The following is an 18,488-nucleotide window of genomic DNA, read 5'->3' as shown; positions in this document are numbered from 1 at the left end:
AATTACCTTCTCACTATTTCCATTTGACACATTGATATTCTAATTGTAATTTAAGATAATGAAGTGGATATAATATCTTGTGCCATGCTTTTAAAATTTTATGTATATAAAATTTGCCTGCATGTCTGTTTGCATACCGTGTGAGTGCCTGGTGCCTTGGACAGACAGGGAAGGCATTGGATTCCCTAGGAACAGAGTCACAGACGGTCGTGAGCTGCTGCCCTGTGGGCACTAAGAACAAACTCAGGTCCTCTGCAAGTGCATCAAGTGCCATTCAACACTGTGTATTCTCGCCAGCCCTCTCTTATACTGTAATTTTGACCACACTGGATAATGTAAGTGTGACGTTGTAAATATGGGGTTGAGCCTTCCTTCTAGGAGTTCAGGGAGGAACAAGTGGCTGCTGATTCCTTCTTAGGCATCAGCAGAAAGCCTTGTCTAAAGCTAACCACAGCTTAGTCCCTCATAATGGGTCCCCAACATGAGGCCTGGCTTCAGGATGTGGCCTCTTTAATGAAGGTATTAAACATTAATTTGTTGCCCGCATAAGAATTGTCTTAGTCTTTGAGCTGGTGTCCCACAGGGTGAGACTATTTATTAAATCTCTGAGAACTCCTTATAGGAAAATGTCATTGTAGGCTTTATGACTTCATTATACAGTGTTTTCAACTCTTCAGTAAGAGTTAAACTGATTCATAAAATAAGCTGTTTTGTTTATTTACACAACGCGGTGCATGATTAATATGCTACCATCTTTGACAACAGTTGGAATAAAAGATTTCTGTCTGTTGTTACAAATGCTAAGACCGAGCTTTACATCTGGATATAAATTGCCTCCCTAAGCTTTTCAGGAGCTTAGAGAATTTGAAGTTGCATAATTATTTGGGGCTGATGTGATTTATAATTTTATAATAGTATGATTCATCTTATGATGCTGGGTTGTGGGTCTTTGGAGCATAAGGCAGTGATTACATGCATTTATTTCTTTATTGTCATTTAAAGTCTGCTAATACTGAATGACTTCAGGAGTGGTGACAGTGTGGCTCTCTGTACACCATTGCTGGCAACGTAGTGTTCTTTCTTATGGACACTTGAGGGTTAGTTTGTTACATTTAAACATGGACCTCCAGGTTGGCATGCCGCTTAGGGGAGTGCATTTACCTTGAATGTGCAGGGTCATGGGTTCAGTTCCCCAGCACCATAAACTAGCTACTGTTCACGGCAGTAAGGACAGTGAGAAAGGACACAGGGTGACTTGGTTTGCTGGTCACCTTTCAGGCCCAGTGCTTTTACTGGAAGGAACAGTATTTTCTTCTTAAGATTTTAAAGTTCATATTTGTATTGAGGCAAATGTGAATTTTAGCCTAATTGGATTAGGCCTGGATGCTTGCACGGTATTACTTTAGAAATTCCTTGACTTTGCTCGTGGCTCTGAGCTGCAGGTGAGGGCTATGTGGCTGAGTGGCATTCCGAGAAAGGAGCAAGAAACCCCAGCGCTGCTGAGAGATGGAAGAAAGGGAGCAGGGGTTGGCTCTCCAGCAGTTAGCAGCAGTTCATAGAGGATTGGGACTCTACTCAGGTAGACCAATGACTCTCTCTCTATCTTTTCATTGGAATGCATGTACAGTAGAAAGGGCAGTAAGAGCATCTGACTCCTGAGTTCACGTCCATATCAATAAAAGAACCTGCCTAAGAGCACCCCCTACCACTGTCTGCAGATGTTCCCTAACGGAAGGGCCCTGTGCCAGTGCGGTAGTTTTGGGGGTGAGTGAGCCTTTGGTTGTGCCGTGTCTTCAGACTCAGTTCACTTGGTGGTGGTGGTGGTGGTGGTGGTGGTGGTGGTGGTGGTGGTGGTGGTGGTGGTGGTGGTGGTGGTGTGTGGTGTTTTAATTAATAGGAGCAGGCCTTTCAAGTGGGCCTGGTTGGAATAAGTCTTGTTTTATATTTACCTTCTCTAGTTAAACAAACGCATGCTTTCTTTCTCCTGGTTTTAGCATAGCAAACACTCGAAATCTCGCCCCAGGCAGATTCCTTTATAGCTGGTTGACCCAAGTTGTAGTCTTATTTGTTTATTTTTGATGACAGACCTTGATTAAAGGTTTCCAATGCACCTTTCAGTTCTTTCAAGAAGCCAGCCGGGAGAGAAGGCTGGTCAGCTGCTGGGCCCTGAAGAAGCTCCTTATCTGGCCTGGATAACAGTGGGATTTGGAGGCAGAATGACTCCGAAATCTTAGCAGGCAGAATGCAGTCTCTAGTCTCTTTGTTGAGAGAGTTGGGCAAACATAATTTTATTGGTCAGTGGCTCCTGCTTTAGTAACCTTTCACCCCTGTGGCTCTTGAAGGTGCAGGCCACTGGCCGGCCTTGCCTTTGAACTCCTCAAGGCTCCTGCCTCCTCAAAGGCTCCCAGTCAGGCCTTGTGTTTTGCTTAGGACCTCACCTCACAGCAGGGCCTCAGCAGTTGGGAAAACTGATCCACCCTAAGAACGTTGACATATTTGAAGGTGATACCCCTGAGACTGGAAACCTATGGCTTTCTATTTCAGGACCTGTCTGTCACATGTCAAGAAACATGACTCAGGCTTCCCCCTTTCCTCCTCTACCCCTTCTTGTTTCCCACAGGACGGGAGGTCATTACCCCGGGGTATTTCCTAAGAGTGATCACAGAGCCCTCTCTTACTCCATTTTCTCCCAACTTTGCCCAAGGCATTTATTTTGAGAGAATTGTGAAGACCACAGAAACAGGCAATTTCCTAAGCCACCCTCACTGTCCAGGAGTGTCACTGATGTTACAAAGATCACGGGACTCCAATGCTTTGTCCTGACGCCTCATATCCAACAAGCCAGGGTCATAAGATAGCCCAGCGCCCCCCAACTTTCAGGGACAACTCCATCTTGCAAGAGGACAAAGAACAGAGGTTGCCTTCCCACCTCTCCCTCCCACCCCTGTATGACTCCTGCCCAAGGAACAGGAGTCAAAACTTTGCTATTTAGAGGCAGCCCTGGGGACACATAGGCATTAGAGGATTTCAGCCTACCATCTTTGGCAAAGAACCAAACTTGTCATTCCAAAAATATTCAGTAGAAAATCCATCTTCTGCTGGTGATATCTTTAGCCTAGGTGAAGTCCTGGATGGAGGGACCTCGGTAAGGCCCTTCGTTTTCCCAGAATCCAAACTGTTGATAATTACATCGTCATCTAGAAAGAAGAGGACAGTGTGGCAGGGTCTGTGTTCAGGACGAAGACTACACTGTGTTTGCCTTTGACCCTTGGCCGTTCTGTGGTCATGAGAAGTGTTTTGGGTATGGTTCTGAGCTCACACTTCTCACTCAGGGAAGGGTGGGGTGGTATTTCTGTCAGTTCTGAACTGGTCACTCCTCAGTGAGATAGCTGCCATTCTCTGCTACAGAGAAAGCAAGCAGGCCAGAGAAGCTGAGTAAGTGGCCTAAGCATTGGCAGAATTGCAAGCCTGTGATTTAAAAGTGTGAAGTTTTATTTATGAAACACTATGATTCTTTTTTTTTAAAATCACCTTTTGAACTGTGAAAATCATCTTAATAATTTTTAAATACCTAGTTTAAGGAAGCTTCTGAACTGTGAGTTGTACAGGCTGAGGTCTTTGTTCTCAGGGTGGCGTGGGGGTGTGGTGTCTATCAGTGTATGTGCTTGCTCTCCGCTCATGTCTGAGTTAGTCAGCTAGGGCTGCCACAGCAAAGTAGTGGAAGCCAGATGACTTGGACACCAGCAAGGTGTTTTTCACAGCCTGGCAGCTCAAGTACACGATGAAACAGCAGTGTTGGATTCTCCGAGGCTGCTTGCTCACTGGTGGCCCCCTCCCTGTGCCTCTTCACAAACTGTCCCATGAGGTCATGCATCACTCTGTCCAAATTCTCTCTGGTAAGGATAGATTGGAGCAACACCCCCTGCCCAGCTCATTTTGACCCATTCACTTTTCTAAGGGCTCTTTCTCCATAGTCATATCTCCTAGGGTTATGGAATAGACACAGTTCAGCTTGGACAGTGTCAGGTACAAGAGCCAAACAAAGCCCATAGTTGTGGGTTAGCGGCTCCATTGAGAAGGACCTCACTGTGAGGTCTACCCTGAGGTGGTTTTCCTAACACATTCCTGCTATCTCCTAAGGACAGGCAGTAGGAATCGAGACAGGAAGGATAATGCTTCACAAGGGTAAATTTACCAGGAAGAAGTAGTAAGGTGTACCTCACTGCCCTGTGCAGAAAATGCAGACAGGCTACTGTAAAATTCAAGAGGTGACTCAGCCCAGCTGTCCTCAGTGTTTTCTAGTGGGGTCTTCTAACATGGTTCCTGATCACAGGGAAGTGACAGAGGTAGCTGGGTAGATGGAAAAATACATAATATACCTTGAACAAGACTTGAACCTACTGCAATCCTATCACAGCTTCCCAAGAGAGCTGGGAAACACCATGTGGCATGTGGCAAAAAGTATATACATCCTCCTCCTCTTCCTCTTCCTCCTCCTCTTCCTCTTCTTCTTCTTCTTCTTCTTCTTCTTCTTCTTCTTCTTCTTCTTCTTCTTCTTCTTCTTCTTCTTCTCCTCTTCCTCCTCCTCCTCTTTCCTTCTCCTTCCTCCTCCTCCTTCCTCCTCCTCCTTCTCCTCCTTCCTCCCCCCTCCCCTTCCTCCCCTCCTCCCCCTCCTCCTTTTTGCTTTGTGATTGTTTGAGATAGGATCTCACTGTAGCTCAAGCTCACTGTGGCCACCAGCCTGGACCTTTCCTGGGGTCCCAGTGTGTCACCCTGCACAAGTCCTGTGCCTTCAGATGCCTCCAGATTCCTTCTGCTTTTATATACTAGTGAGAGCTGGCTCCTGACTGTATTAGAATGAGCAGAACAGTTCTACCAGAATCAAAGAGAATACTGTGTTTCTGAAAGCCCCAGTCTCTGAGTTTTGAAACCTCTTGGTTGGGGTCATTCTCAGGAAGATCTTTCATCCTTGCTCCTAGACTTATAGCAGCCCATGCCCTCTGCTGGGCCAGATCATAAATGGCCTCCTCATTTGGGAAAAGGAGGCTTCTCAAGGACTTGGACTTTGTAGACTGTAGAATTTTCAGCTGCTGTTTGATCCCTCTAGTGAGCTCAGTGGGAGCCTAGCTCAGCACACACTTCTGTGTTCCTTGGGTTAAATCTTAAGTCAGGGAAAAGCTGGACCAGTAACCCCCATGAACTTGTCAGTGCCTCAATTTTCTCATCATAAAACAGGAGTAATTCCTTGAGCTGTGAGGATTAAATGAATGAATACAGGTAAAGCACTTAAAATGGTGCCTTCTGCATAACAAGTGCCTCATTAACCGACAGGTGTTTCCTGACCCCCCACCTGCTACCCCATTCCAGTCCCAGAACACTTCTGAGTGCTGGGCATGAGCCAAGGAGTAAAACAGGCAAACACCTACGCGCTCTCGGGCAGCCTGGTCTGCAGGGCCAGTGCTGGGGTGAGGATGCTGATGGATGCTGCCAGCCTCACCCAGAGCAGAGCTGAGCTTGCTTGTCACACTCCACGGGGGACACGTGCCTTTGGGACATGGAGTGCTGCTGTGCCTAGAGGCTGCTGGCCTGCACCAGGTTTTTCTGTTTTCTCTCTAATCGTTAATTTACTTCTTTTCTGAATTCTATTTTATGATGTAGCGAAAGGTGTGAGGCATCCCATTTCGCACTCACCTCCGTTTGCCTATGTTCTAGCTCTTTTTCTGAAAACTAGGCTTGCAGTTCCTTTCTGGGAATCAGCCATGTAATCCAAAGCCATGTGAACTTGTAAAGAGCTTGTAAACGTATACTGACCCCTGAAAAACACCCTAATTGAAAACTCGTGAACTCACCAAGCCACTATTGCAGTGCCAGTGACTACTCCTGTGGGTGTTACTGTTCAGACTTTCACACTTGTTTGTGATGTCTAAGGAGGGTGTACTGGAGTGTTTTCTCTGAAGGAGTTACTGTATATTAATTCATTTTTATTAGCTATATTTAATTTTTTTTAGAACTTCATACATGGTACTGTATGAAGTTTTTTCATTTACCTAAGTTCTTTCCCCTCCAGCACCTCCGTGTCCTCTTCCCAACTCCTCCCTCCCTCTCTCTCTCTCTCTCTCTCTCTCTCTCTCTCTCTCCCAGTTGTAAACACATATAAGCAACATTAAATGAACTATGTAGGCTGAATGTTAATTCTTTAATCACCCACCATAAATATAATTTATATACAGTGAGACTGGAGATAAAAGAAAGGGACACTTTGCTTCCGAATGGATGACATGTGTCTATATATGAGCCTTTGGGGATTTCACAGCCAATCGTTTGAGGGCAGAATTTGAATACCAACCATGTTCTTCCTGCCTTCTGACCTCAGGGTGACCCAGAGCTTTGGGTTAAAGGATAAGATCTTGAACTTCTAGAAAATTCAGTGACACAAAGGGAAGCTGTGTGGTATGTCATATGAGGTGGGGTGCGCTGACACTGAGACACTTTAGGAACTCTCTGGACTGTGCTAGGGAGACATGGGCTGACAGTAATGTTCATTCAGCACCAGGAACATGGATTCAAGGAGGGGTGGGGTTCAGAGACAGCTAACAGAAGGGCTGGGGCTGGAGTTAAAGTAACACGCTCTGGCACCTGAGAGGAAGGTATGGACAAACATGATTCCCAGGAAGGGTGGGAAGGAGAAAATGGGGGATTATTTAATAGGCCGTGTGATTGTAACTGTGTTGGTTTAATATTTTTTCACTACCTGTGTGCCAACTTGGTAGACTATTAATAATGTTGAACGGCAGGATGGTTTGCATCGATGGTTCAATGGCTCTGGTATAAGTGAGCATGAGAACCTGAGTTTGGACCCCAGTGCCCAAGTAAAAGCCATGCATGCAGCTTTGCCTCACTGCTCAGGGTATGGATCCAAGAGGAAACTCGGGGCTCGCTGGCCAGCTGACCTAGCCAAAATGACAAGCTGTAGCTTCAGTAAGAAACCCTGTCTGAAAGGGTCAGATAGAGAGGTGCTTGAAGAAGACATGCTAAGGTCATGGCCTGGAATGCACACGTGTGGATGAGTTCTCACATGCATGTGCACAAATACCCACAAAACAAGAAAAAAGAAAGAGAAGGAGAGAGGGGCAGCACAGTCGCAGCAGATGCCCAGAAGGGATTCTAAACTCTAACGTACGTTCAGGGTTATAGAAATGCAAGGTAAGAAATGTGAGATCAAATCCTAAGAGAAACTGATTCATAGCAAGAATTACTGGCTGCATGTGGTGCTTACCTACCTATATTCCAGAACTTGATTGGCTGAGGCAGGAGGATGTTAAGTTCAAAGCTAGCCTGGCCATCAGAGCAAAGGCTCCATGTTGTATATCGGCTCCTAGGAGAGCAAAGTATTTGGTTAGCAAGGTGTGGTCCCTTGAGTCCTGCCCTCAGCTGCGCCTGCATTAAAATGGTTCTCAGCTGTTCTCTGGAGCAACAGGGTCTCTTAAAATAGTCATTGCCATGGGGCCTGGTTCGTCCTCTGCTGTTGCCGGGGAGAGATAGTTGTAGTGTTAAGGTTAAAATTCTATCTCCTGCTTCTGTTCCAGTTTCCTGGAACTTGGGGCTTTGCTCCAAGGGAAGTTTGGGGCTCCAGCGTACAGAAGCTTTGAGAACCAAGGGAATCCCCCACCTTAAAAGCATGGCCCTTTCTCAGAAGCCTGCGTCTGTGCAGGGCTGGCAAAGTTTATTTGCACTGTGCGCCTGCTGCCAGTATCAGTCCCTACAGCTTATCTTGTTCTCCCCTGAGGTCACAGGGGACAGAGCAGGTGCTGAGGTTTGCAGACAATGAAGTGTCGGAGAGCCTCGGGATGCTTTCAGGGAAGATGTGAACCTCAAAGTATGGATAGCTTTTTCTCTTTAAATTATGTTTCTTTTAGAGCAGTTTTAGGTTCATAACACAGTTGAGTAGAACATATAGAGTTCCCATATAGCCTTTCCTTATTAACAGCCTCTCCCACTCCAGCACCCCAATCCCAGCAGGCACTCCTCACCCACACAGCATACTCTAGGAAAGCACCCTCTCGAAGAGTCTGAAGTTTAGCCAGGCCTCAGCCTTGACTGCCCATCATATAGATTTGAATAACCATTGCCAAATCATGATCATTACCAAATCACCGAGCTAAAATCATCTGTCCTCGACTGCTGTGGTGGTGCACACCTTTAATCCCAGTACTGGGGAAGCATAGGCAGGTAGATCTCTGTGAGTTCTAGTCAGCCTATTCTGCATAGCAGGTTCTAGGCCAGCCATGGCTGGCTATACAGTGAGACCCTGCCTCAAATCAATCAATCAGTTAATTGATCGATTGATGGATTGATCAATCAATAAAACTTGTAAAAAATGTAATAAAAGAGAATTAACCCTCCCTCTCTGAGCAACCGCCAACTCTCAGTATTGCCTTAGCTGGGGGTCATGGTCGTGCACTCCTCCGCCCCATGTTGACTTAGAGCCTCTTCCTTGTCCTGCCTACACCGGTCGGGAGAGATGGCTGACTGTGCTTCATTCCGTTTTGTTCCTGTTGTTATTGTTTCATTTCTTTTCCTTATATACATTTTATTAAAGTTGCAACTTAATAAACTAAATTCACTCCCATAAAATATGAATCGCCATAAGTCTTGATAAATATATAGTGTTGTGCCATCATAACAAAGATAATAGAATATTTTCACTATCCCCAGAAATTCCCTTATGCCTTTTTCCTGTCAATTAACACATACACACACACACACACATACACACACACACACACACACCCCACCACCACCACCACTTCTCCCCCATAGCTTTGTTCACAGTCTCTGATAGCCAGTGACAACCATCAGTATTTTTATTTGTCTTTCCAGGTCTCATGTGAATAGAATTATAGAGTTCAGTACTACATGACTCCAACCATGTGACATTTTCTCTAGAAACTAAAGACCATAGATGTCTGTTCTGTTTCTGGGTTTGTTTGATATCATTTTTATTTTCCTTCTTCTCTTTTGCCTTTGGAGTTTTATTTAAACACACACAGGTACCAAGGAGACCAGAAGAGAACATTGGATTCCCTGTGCTGGTCTTACATGCATCTGTGAGCTGACCAGTGTGAATGCTGAGAACCAAGTGCTGGGGCCTGCAGCAGCCCAGGCCCTCAGCCACAGCCCCACCTTTTCTTTTGGGGTTTCAGTGTAACTTTTTATGCTGTCACATTAGCTGTGATTTGCTTGTTTGTTGTTCTTAACTCTGGTTTGCTCTTCAGGGTGTGTTTTTAAATAACCGTGCACCATAACGCACAGAGCACAGATCCTTAAAGAACAAGCACTCCACATCCCCTCCCTGATGCCATTTTTAAAATAAGCTTATACATCAGGATATCCATATGCATGTATAACCAGATGCATCACTGGGTTCTCTGCCTCCAACAGACTGGCCAGAGCAGAGAGCAGGAAATGACCACTCGCTCGCTTGTTCGTTTGCCTCTGCTCAGCTCAACCTCTCCACTCACGTGTGCAGAACCCCGGTCTTAGGGAACTAAGATGTGGATGGAGGCTCAGAGAACACTCCCCCTGCCCCACGTCTTGTTACCACAGGCCTATCCTGAGTTCTTCTCCCTCAGATCACCATGGCTGGACCACAACAAGTGTGTAAAGCCTTCAAAAGACAAAAATGGTGGAAGAGACTGAAAAACATTCATGACAGAATTGGGCATGGGAGGGACGATGGAAGTATCAGAACTGTAATTTAAAATAACATTGAATGATACGATAAAGTCCCTAATGGCCAAAGTAGACAGCACAGGAGAAGTAATGGAGGGCGGGAAGATGTCTCAGTCAGCAGTGCTCACTATGCAAGCATGAGGACCTCAGTCAGAGTTCCAGAACCCAGGTGTGACAGCAAGACGTGGCATTCCTGGGATTTACTAGGTAGCTTTCTCAGCCAGCTCCAGGTCTGTAAGAGACTCAAAAACAAAATGTTAGTGCAAATAACCTTTTCCTCCCCTGCATTGCTTCTGTCAAGTTATTCTATCAAGGCAACAGAAATGAAGCTAGGACACGCTCCCTGCTCCTGCCCAGAAGCCCCAAGGGGTCTCTGATGTTCACTGTGAGACTCAGCAGACATCAGAGATTAGTAAGACTCACAAGTGCAGAACTCTGTAGCTGTGTTTCTGCAGATAGCTGTCACTCAGCTCAGCTCTCCCATTGGCACTGAACTGCAGAAGGTTCTGTACAGCACACTGGGGCTCTGTTTCCATATATTGTTGTCTTCAGTTTGGGGGAGGTGGCTGTCCTGGCACCTCATTTGCCTGGAGGATAGAAAAAAACGTTGATTTTTTTTTTAAAGTTTGTTCAAGATTTTACTTGTGTGAGGACAGAGTAGAGGTGTCTAAGCTCCTTAAATGCTGGTTTGGAAGCTGGTAGTCCCTCAGAGAGGATTTGGGAAGATGAAAGAGAAAGCAGACAATATTTAAAAGGAAGAAGGACTCCCAAAGAAAGTAATTATCTTGAGTCCGTGGGACAGAATGTGTGCATGCATGTGAGTGTGTGTCTGTGATATGACTTAGGGCCATATTTGGGCAGACAGATAGAAGGGATTTTGAATGCCAGGTAAGTCTTTTTTTAAAAAATTTTTTATAGATATATTTCTTTACTTACATTTCAAATGTTATTCCCCTTCCCAGTTTCTTGTTCATAAGCCCCCATACCCTCCCCACACCCTCCCCTTCCCCCATATGGGTATCCCCCCCCATACATCCCCCTTACTGCCCCCCCATAGTCCTCTGCCCTGGGGGTCCAACCTTGGCAGGACCAAGGGCTTCCTCTTCCATTGGTGCCTCAACAAGGCTATTCTCTGCTACATATGCAGTTGGAGCCCTGGGTCAGTCCATGTGTAGTCTTTCTGTAGTGGTTTAGTCCCTGGAAGCTCTGGTTGGTTGGCATTTCTTATGGGGTTGCAAGCTCCTTCAGCTCTTTCAATCCTTCCTCTAATTCCCTCCAAGGGGGGTCCTGTTCTCAGATCAGTGCTTTGCTGCTAGCATTGACCTCTGTATTGGACGTGCTCTGGATGTGTTTCTCAGGAGAGATCTATATCCGGTCCCTTTCAGCATGCATTTTCTAGCGTCATCAATCTTACCTAGTTTTGGTGGCTGTATATATATATGGGCCACATGTGGGGCAAGCTCTGAATGGCTGTTCCTTGAATTGCTGCTCTAAACTTTGCTTCCATATCCCCTCCTATGGATTTTTTTTTCCCCTTTTAAGAAGGAGTGGGAGCATCTGCATTTTGGTCATCTTTCTTCTTGCGCTTCCTGTGGTCTGTGGATTGCATCTTGAGTAATTTGAGTTTTTTGGCTAATATCCACTTATCAATGAGTGCATACCAAGTGTGTTTTTCTGTGATTGAGTAACCTCATTCAGGATGATATTTTCTAGTTCATTCCATTTGCCTATGAATTTCATGAAGTCATTGTTTTTGATAGCTAAGAAGTATTCCATTGTGTAGATGTACCACATTTTCTGTACCCGTTTCTCTGTTGAAGGGCATCTGGGTTCTTTCCAGCTTCTGGCTATTATAAATAAGGCTGCGATGAACATAGTGGAGCATGTGTCTTTGTTGTGCGTTGGGGCATCTTTTGGGTATATGCCCAGGAGAGGTATAGCTGGGTCCTCAGGTAGTTCAATGTCCAATTTTCTGAGGAACCTCCAGACTGATTTCCAGAGTGGTTGTACCAGTTTGCAATCCCACCAACAATGGAGGAGTGTTCCTCTTTCTCTACATCCTCACCAGCATCTGCATCACCTGAGTTTTTTAGCTTAGCCATTCTGACTGATATGAGATGGAATTTCAGGGTTGTTTTGATTTGCATTTCCCTGATGACCAAGGATGTTGAACATTTTTCTTTAGGTGCTTTTTGGCCATTCAATAATCCTCAGCTGAGAATGTTTTGTTTAGCTCTGTACCCTATTTTTTAATAGGGTTATTTGTCTCCCTGTGGTCTAACTTCTTGAGTTCTTTGTATATTTTGGTTATTAGCCCTCTATCAGATGCAGGATTGGTAAAGATCTTTTCCCAATCTGTTGATTGCTGTTTTGTCCTAATGACAGTGTCTTTTGCCTTACAGAAGCTATGCAGTTTTATGAGGTCCCATTTGTCGATTCTTGATCTTAGAGCATAAGCCATTGGTGTTTTGTTCAGGAAATTTTCCCCAGTGCCCATGTATTTGAGACTCTTCCCCACTTTTTCTTCTATTAGTTTGAGTGTATCTGGTTTGATGTGGAGGTCCTTGATCCACTTGGACTTAAGCTTTGTACAGGGTGATAAGAATGGATCGATTTGCATTCTTCTACATGCTGACCTCCAGTTGAACCAGCACCATTTGTTGAAAATGCTATCTTTTTTCCATTGGATGGTTTTAGCTCCTTTGTCAAAAATCAAGTGACCATAGGTGTGTGGGTTCATTTCTGGGTCTTCAATTCTGTTCCACTAATCTATCTGCCTGTCTCTGTACCAAAACCATGCAGTTTTTATCACTATTGCTCTGTAATACTGCTTGAAGTCAGGGATGGTGATTCCCCCAGAAGTTCTTTTACTGTTGAGTATAGTTTTTGCTATCCTGGGTTTTTTGTTATTCCAAATGAATTTGCAAATTGCTTTTTCTATCTCTATAAAGAATTGAGTAGGAATTTTGATTGCTTTTGGCAAAATGGCCATCTTTACTATATTAATCTTGCCAATCCATGAGCATGGGAGATCTTTCCATCTTCTGAGATCTTCCTCATTTTCTTTCTTCAGAGACTTCGAGTTCTTGTCATACAGATCTTTCACTTGCTTGGTTAAACTCACACCAAGATATTTTATATTATTTGAGACTATCGTGAAGGGTGTCATTTCCCTAATTTCTTTCTCAGCCTGTTTATCCTTTGAGTAGAGGAAGATGACTGATTTGTTTGAGTTAATTTTATACCCCGGCACTTTGCTGAAGTTGTTTATCAGGTTAAGTAGTTCTCCGGTGGAACTTTTGGGGTCACTTAAGTACACTATCATATCATCTGCAAGTGGTGATATTTTGATTTCTTCCCTTCCAATTTGTATCCCTTTAACCTCCTTTTGCTGTATGATTGCTCTGGCTAGGACTTCGAGTACTATATTGAATAAGTAGGGAGAGAGTGGGTGGCCTTGTCTAGTCCCTGATTTTAGTGGGATTGCTTCAAGTTTCTTTCTATTTAGTTTAATATTAGCTACTGGTTTGCTGTATATGGCTTTTACCATGTTTAGGTATGGACCTTGAATTCCTGTTCTTTCCAGGACTTTTATCATGAAGGGGTGTTAAATTTTGTCAAATGCTTTCTCAGGATCTAATGAAATGATCATGTGGTTCTTATCTTTGAGCTTGTTTATATAGTGGATTACATTGATGGATTTTCATATATTAAACCATCCCTGCATCCCTGGGATGAAGCCTACTTGATCATGATGGATGATCATTTTGATGTGTTCTTGGATTCAGTTTGCAAGAATTTTATTGAATATTTTTGCGTCAATATTCATAAGGGAAATTGGTCTGAAATTCTCTTTCTTTGTTGTGTCTTTGTGTGGTTTGGTATAAGAGTAATTGTGGCTTCATAGAAGGAATTGGGTAGCGCTCTGTCTGTTTCTATTTTGTGGAATAGTTTGGACAGTATTGGTATAAGGTCTTCTATGAAGGTCTGGTAGAATTCTGCACTAAACCTATGTGGTCCTGGGCTCTTTTTGGTTGGGAGACTTTTAATAACTGCTTCTATTTCTTTAGGAGTTATGGGGTTGTTTAAATGGTTTATTTGTTCCTGATTTAACTTTGGTACCTGGTATCTGTCTAGAAAATTGTCCATTTCCTCCAGATTTTCTAGTTTTGTTGAATATAGGCTTTTGTGGTAGGGTCTAATGATTTTTTAAATTTCTTCAGATTCTGTCGTTATGTCTCCCTTTTCATTTCTGTTTTTCTTAATTTGGATATACTCTCTGTGACCTCTGGTTAGTCTAGCTAAGAGTTTATCTATCTTGTTGATTTTCTCAAACTTTTGGTTCTGTTGATTCTTTCTATGGTCCTTTTCGTTTCTACTTGGTTGATTTCAGCCCCGAGTTTGATTATTTCCTGTCTTCTACTCCTCCTGGGTGTATTTGCTTCTTTTTGTTCTAGGTGTGCTGTCGAGCTGCTGACATATGCTCTCTCCTGTTTCTTTTTGCAGGCACTCAGAGCCATGAGTTTTCTTCTTAGCACAGCTTTCATTGTGTCCCATAAGTTTGGGAATGTTGTTTCTTCATTTTCACTAAATTCTAAGAAGTCTGTAATTTCTTTCTTTATTTCTTCCTTGACCAAGTTGTCATTGAGTGCCAGGTAAGTCTTAGGGTACAGAGAGAGAGAGACACTCAACAACGAAGAGCAGAGGAAACAGGAAATTTGGGTGTAGTGTCAGGTGTGGGAGGATCTTCGAGGATTACGTGGTTCTAGCTCCATTTAAAGATACTGCACTGAGACCCAGGAAGTGAAGCAGCTCATCAGTGTTCTGGGAAGAATTTCATGGCCGAGCTCAAGTTAGATGTCTCACACTGTTTCCATTACCTTCGTCAAGTTGATGACGCAACAGGAATCTAAACTGTGATTGCTCTTGATAAAATCTCAATCTCACACGACCTACCTCATTGATTATGCGTTTCTTGGGACTCGCTGTGTTTGACACACTGGACTCATTTACTCACTCTTGAATGCATGGGGTCTTTGCACTCAGTTTGGACACTTGACTTTGTTAATGATACTGTCCTGGTGAGGTGTTTAAGAAACATGTTCTGTTTCCTTAATGACCTTCAGAGTTGTATGTCCTGGTGAAAACTTATGGTGTTAAAGGCAACCTAAATTATGGGAAGCCTGACTGTGGTTTTGTTTCCCCTTCCCAGTAGGCTTGTTAGCCTGACAGTGATGAACAGAAATGAGTTGGTGTACAGGAGCAGGTGACTGCTGCCTTCCCAGGCCTGTCTGGAGGCCAAACAAGAAGACATTCTACTTAATAGATTCCAAGCCCCATATTTTTCTACATCTAACCATCATTGTCTCTGGGGGTGCAGAAATGGCTCAGTTCTTAAGAGCACAGACTGCTGGCTCTGGCAGAGGACCCAGGTTTGATTACATCAGGCCACTCACAAATGCCTGAAATTCCAGGTTCAGGGAGATCTGATGCCGTCTTCTGGTCTATGTAGTATGTACACTCACATACACATACCCTTATCCCTATACTTAATTAAAAATAACATCACTGACATCAAGAGTATGTTGTTATATTTTTAGCTCTATTTCATAATTCAATTGAAGATCTTTTTTGTCCCTGGTGTTATATAAAATAACAGTGCATATTAAAATCAGTGATTTGTGCTATGTGAACACAGGAGTCCTAAAAATACTACTACCAAGCAAACTGAGCAGTAGAGGGAACGGGTTGGCAGGTCATGACAAAATGAAGGCAGGAATGTAAGATTGCTTAACATTGAGTGAGTTGAGTCAGTACAAACTACTGAATTAACACAGTAAAGGAGGCCCTCATAAGATCACCTTATAAAGCAAGGAAAATCATTGGACAAAAATCCAGCAATTCAGACTGAGAGAAATAGCTCAGTTGTTAAGATCACAGTCCACTGTTGCAGGAGATCCATGTTCAGTCACCCACATGACAGCTCACAACCTCTGTAACTCCAGTGCCAGGAGATCCTGAACCCTCTTCTGGCTGTCACACACAGCTGGCATACACGTAGTGCACAGACATACCTGCAGATAAAGCACTCACACACATACATTTGAAAAATAACTGATGTTCCCTTTTGATAAAATCTCAATCAAAACAGGGCACCTCTGCAGTTTGCTAAAAATACAGCTCTTCTTGCCTCACATGGCCTTGCAATCTGCAGCAAAGCCATCAGGGAGTCCACCCTCCCTTCCTATACCTTGTCCCTGTCACTTTCAGCATGTTGGCCTTTTCTGCTTAGTTGTCATACCTGCAGTGTCATCTGCAGTCAGCCATGTCTGCATTCTAGCCAGGCATGAGCGAGAAGATCAAGGGCAAAAAATAGAAAGACGACTCACTATAAAGGACTTTGTCCTTCTATGTAGGATTGCACGCACAGCAGAAGACACGGACTAGTGCTGCCTCACACTGTCAGCCATTGCAGAAATAGAACATCACGGTGACCGCGTGTGGAGGAGGAAGCTTTTCACCTCATAGTAGGCAAGAAGAAAGTAAGGAGGGGACTAGGGACTCAGAATAGCTTTCAAAGGCATGCCTCTAGTGATATGTTTCCTCCAACCAGGCTCTCCCTCTTAGGTTTCTAGAACCTTCTGAAATAGAACCCCCACTGGAAGCCAACAAGTTTGACACATGAACTTGTAGAGGGTGCTTTATATCTCAAACCATAGCATATGTTTTGGGGAGAACAGCCATGCTCAGCTTACAGCAGCCCTGGGGATGGTTTCTGTAAACCTCAGCTTCTAGAATCTTCTCAGCTCCACAGGATAGACACTGTGACCCTTCACCTTACAGATTTAGGAAGCACAAAGGTTTAACAGCTGCGAAACACATCAGCTGCCTGTCACTGCCTCCCTCCCAGCACTGGTTCTTATGCAAACCAGTTATTGCTGGTCCCATGGGCATGCATTACTGAAGAGCAAAAACATTCCTGCTATTTAATTGATACATAAATGGAAATAACAAGTTCAATTGAGTTCCTGTTTACTTATGATAGTTTTTTCGTGTATGTTGTACATATATGCATGTTTACATGTGTGTTAGCAAATGTGCTCATGCACCGGTGTGTGCAGCTAGAAAGGTGGCATCCAGTGTCTTCCTCAGTCAGTCAACACATTATTTATTGAGACAGCCTTTTGCTGAAACCAGAATTCCTGATTCTACTCAGTCTATTCAGCCAGCTCACCCAGGGATCCTCCATTCACCTCCTGAGAGCTGGGAGTATAGCTGGCCATCACTCCTGCCTGGCTTTCACCTGGGTGCTGGGGCTCCAAATCCAGTCCTTAGGGCTGCACAGCAACTGCTTTGACTCATGTCCCCAGGCTCCTGGTTGGGTCGTTTATAGTCTTGTCCCTCTCAGAGTTTCGAGTGTGTAAATGTCTGGAATGTGGTGATCTTATACTATGAAGTCTGAATGCTCTACTCGCTTAGTGTTATCTGGTTAAATGTCTAATTGTGATCTTATTGATCTGATCTATTCCTGCATGACTAACTTCCCCCGTACAGCCACCAGGAGCATTTATGTGGCTGCCAAAGTCTCCCTCCCTCAAACTTCTAGGATAGCTAGAAAGGTAGTTCATATATTTTCTTGGAGATGAGGTGACATAGTATTTGTGTTTGCTCTTGGGAAGAGAACATTGTCCACGTGACTGAAACCTCCCTGTCTCTGTGGACAGGTAGCTGACAGAGAGGCCCGGTGGGGCTGTAACTTATGCCTTCTCAGCTCTTACCATCAAGGTCCTGCAGAAGCAATTAAGCCTAAGAAGCTCACTTATTCTCAGGCTGAGACACTTGAGTTGTGATTATTGGCAGAGCTTGCTTCCTCTCTAAGTGAATTGCTGTTTGTGAGCTGGGGGAATGACTGGAGGCATCGTGAGTTAGAGGCTGTGTTCCACAGTTGGCCGTTGGCCAGCATTCAGGTGCACATATGCACATGTACACAGGTAGAGAGACAGGCAGACACTTGACGTCTTCCTCTGGCCTCTGCCTGGCACATGTACTTTCTCTCCCATAGCACATTCACATGCACATCACACACACACAATGATAAACAAATGTTTTAAAAAGAAATAAAAACCATAGAAAATATGATGGAGAAAAAGAAAAAAATAACAAAAATATTCCTTCTAAAATGAATCTTCAAATTGACTACATGTCAGAAAGACAAGCACCCAGAGAGAATGCACTGACAGGTTAAGGATGGGATAAGGGGCTTCATTCCACAGTTTTATCTCAGGAAATCTAACAATCTAAGTGGGATAAGATCTTCCTTGGAAAATGGTCCTTTTTAAAGCTCACACATCCAGATTCTCATTGTTCTATGTCTGCATAGAGAAATCAGTAACTTTAAGGCATGCAGCCTGGGACCTGAGAATGCTGAAAAAGGAGAATTGCAAGTTTGGGCTGCAGGATGAGATGCTGTCTCAAGTATTATAAAATAATGCCAGGCATGGGGACAAATGCCCATAATCCTAGCATTAGGTAGGATAAAAAGGAGGTTTGGGAGTTGAAGGCCAATTTGGGCTATATCGTGAGACATTGACTCAAATGAAGAAGGAAAAATAACAAATAAAACATTGGCACACATACTCACAAGAAACCTCCCCCAGCTGTGTCTTCTAAACCCTTTCAAGGAAGAAAAGTAATGACAAATTTGCATTAAATTCCAAAGAGAGAGAGGGGTGTGTGTGTGTGTGTGTGTGTGTGTG

At 44.0% G+C, this 18,488-nt stretch overlaps 1 protein-coding gene across 1 annotated transcript in view; it reads left to right on the top strand.

Moving 5' to 3' along the window:
• Positions 1-18,488, top strand: part of Ext2 (exostosin glycosyltransferase 2) — a 134,267-nt gene that overhangs the window by 49,732 nt on the left and 66,047 nt on the right. The window lies entirely within an intron of this gene.

This window comes from Rattus rattus, chromosome 5 (genome assembly GCF_011064425.1).
Source record: "Rattus rattus isolate New Zealand chromosome 5, Rrattus_CSIRO_v1, whole genome shotgun sequence".
Taxonomy (NCBI): domain Eukaryota; kingdom Metazoa; phylum Chordata; class Mammalia; order Rodentia; family Muridae; genus Rattus; species Rattus rattus.
The sequence above is the reverse complement of the archived record's forward strand: the minus strand, read 5'-3'. Positions and strand labels throughout refer to the sequence as shown.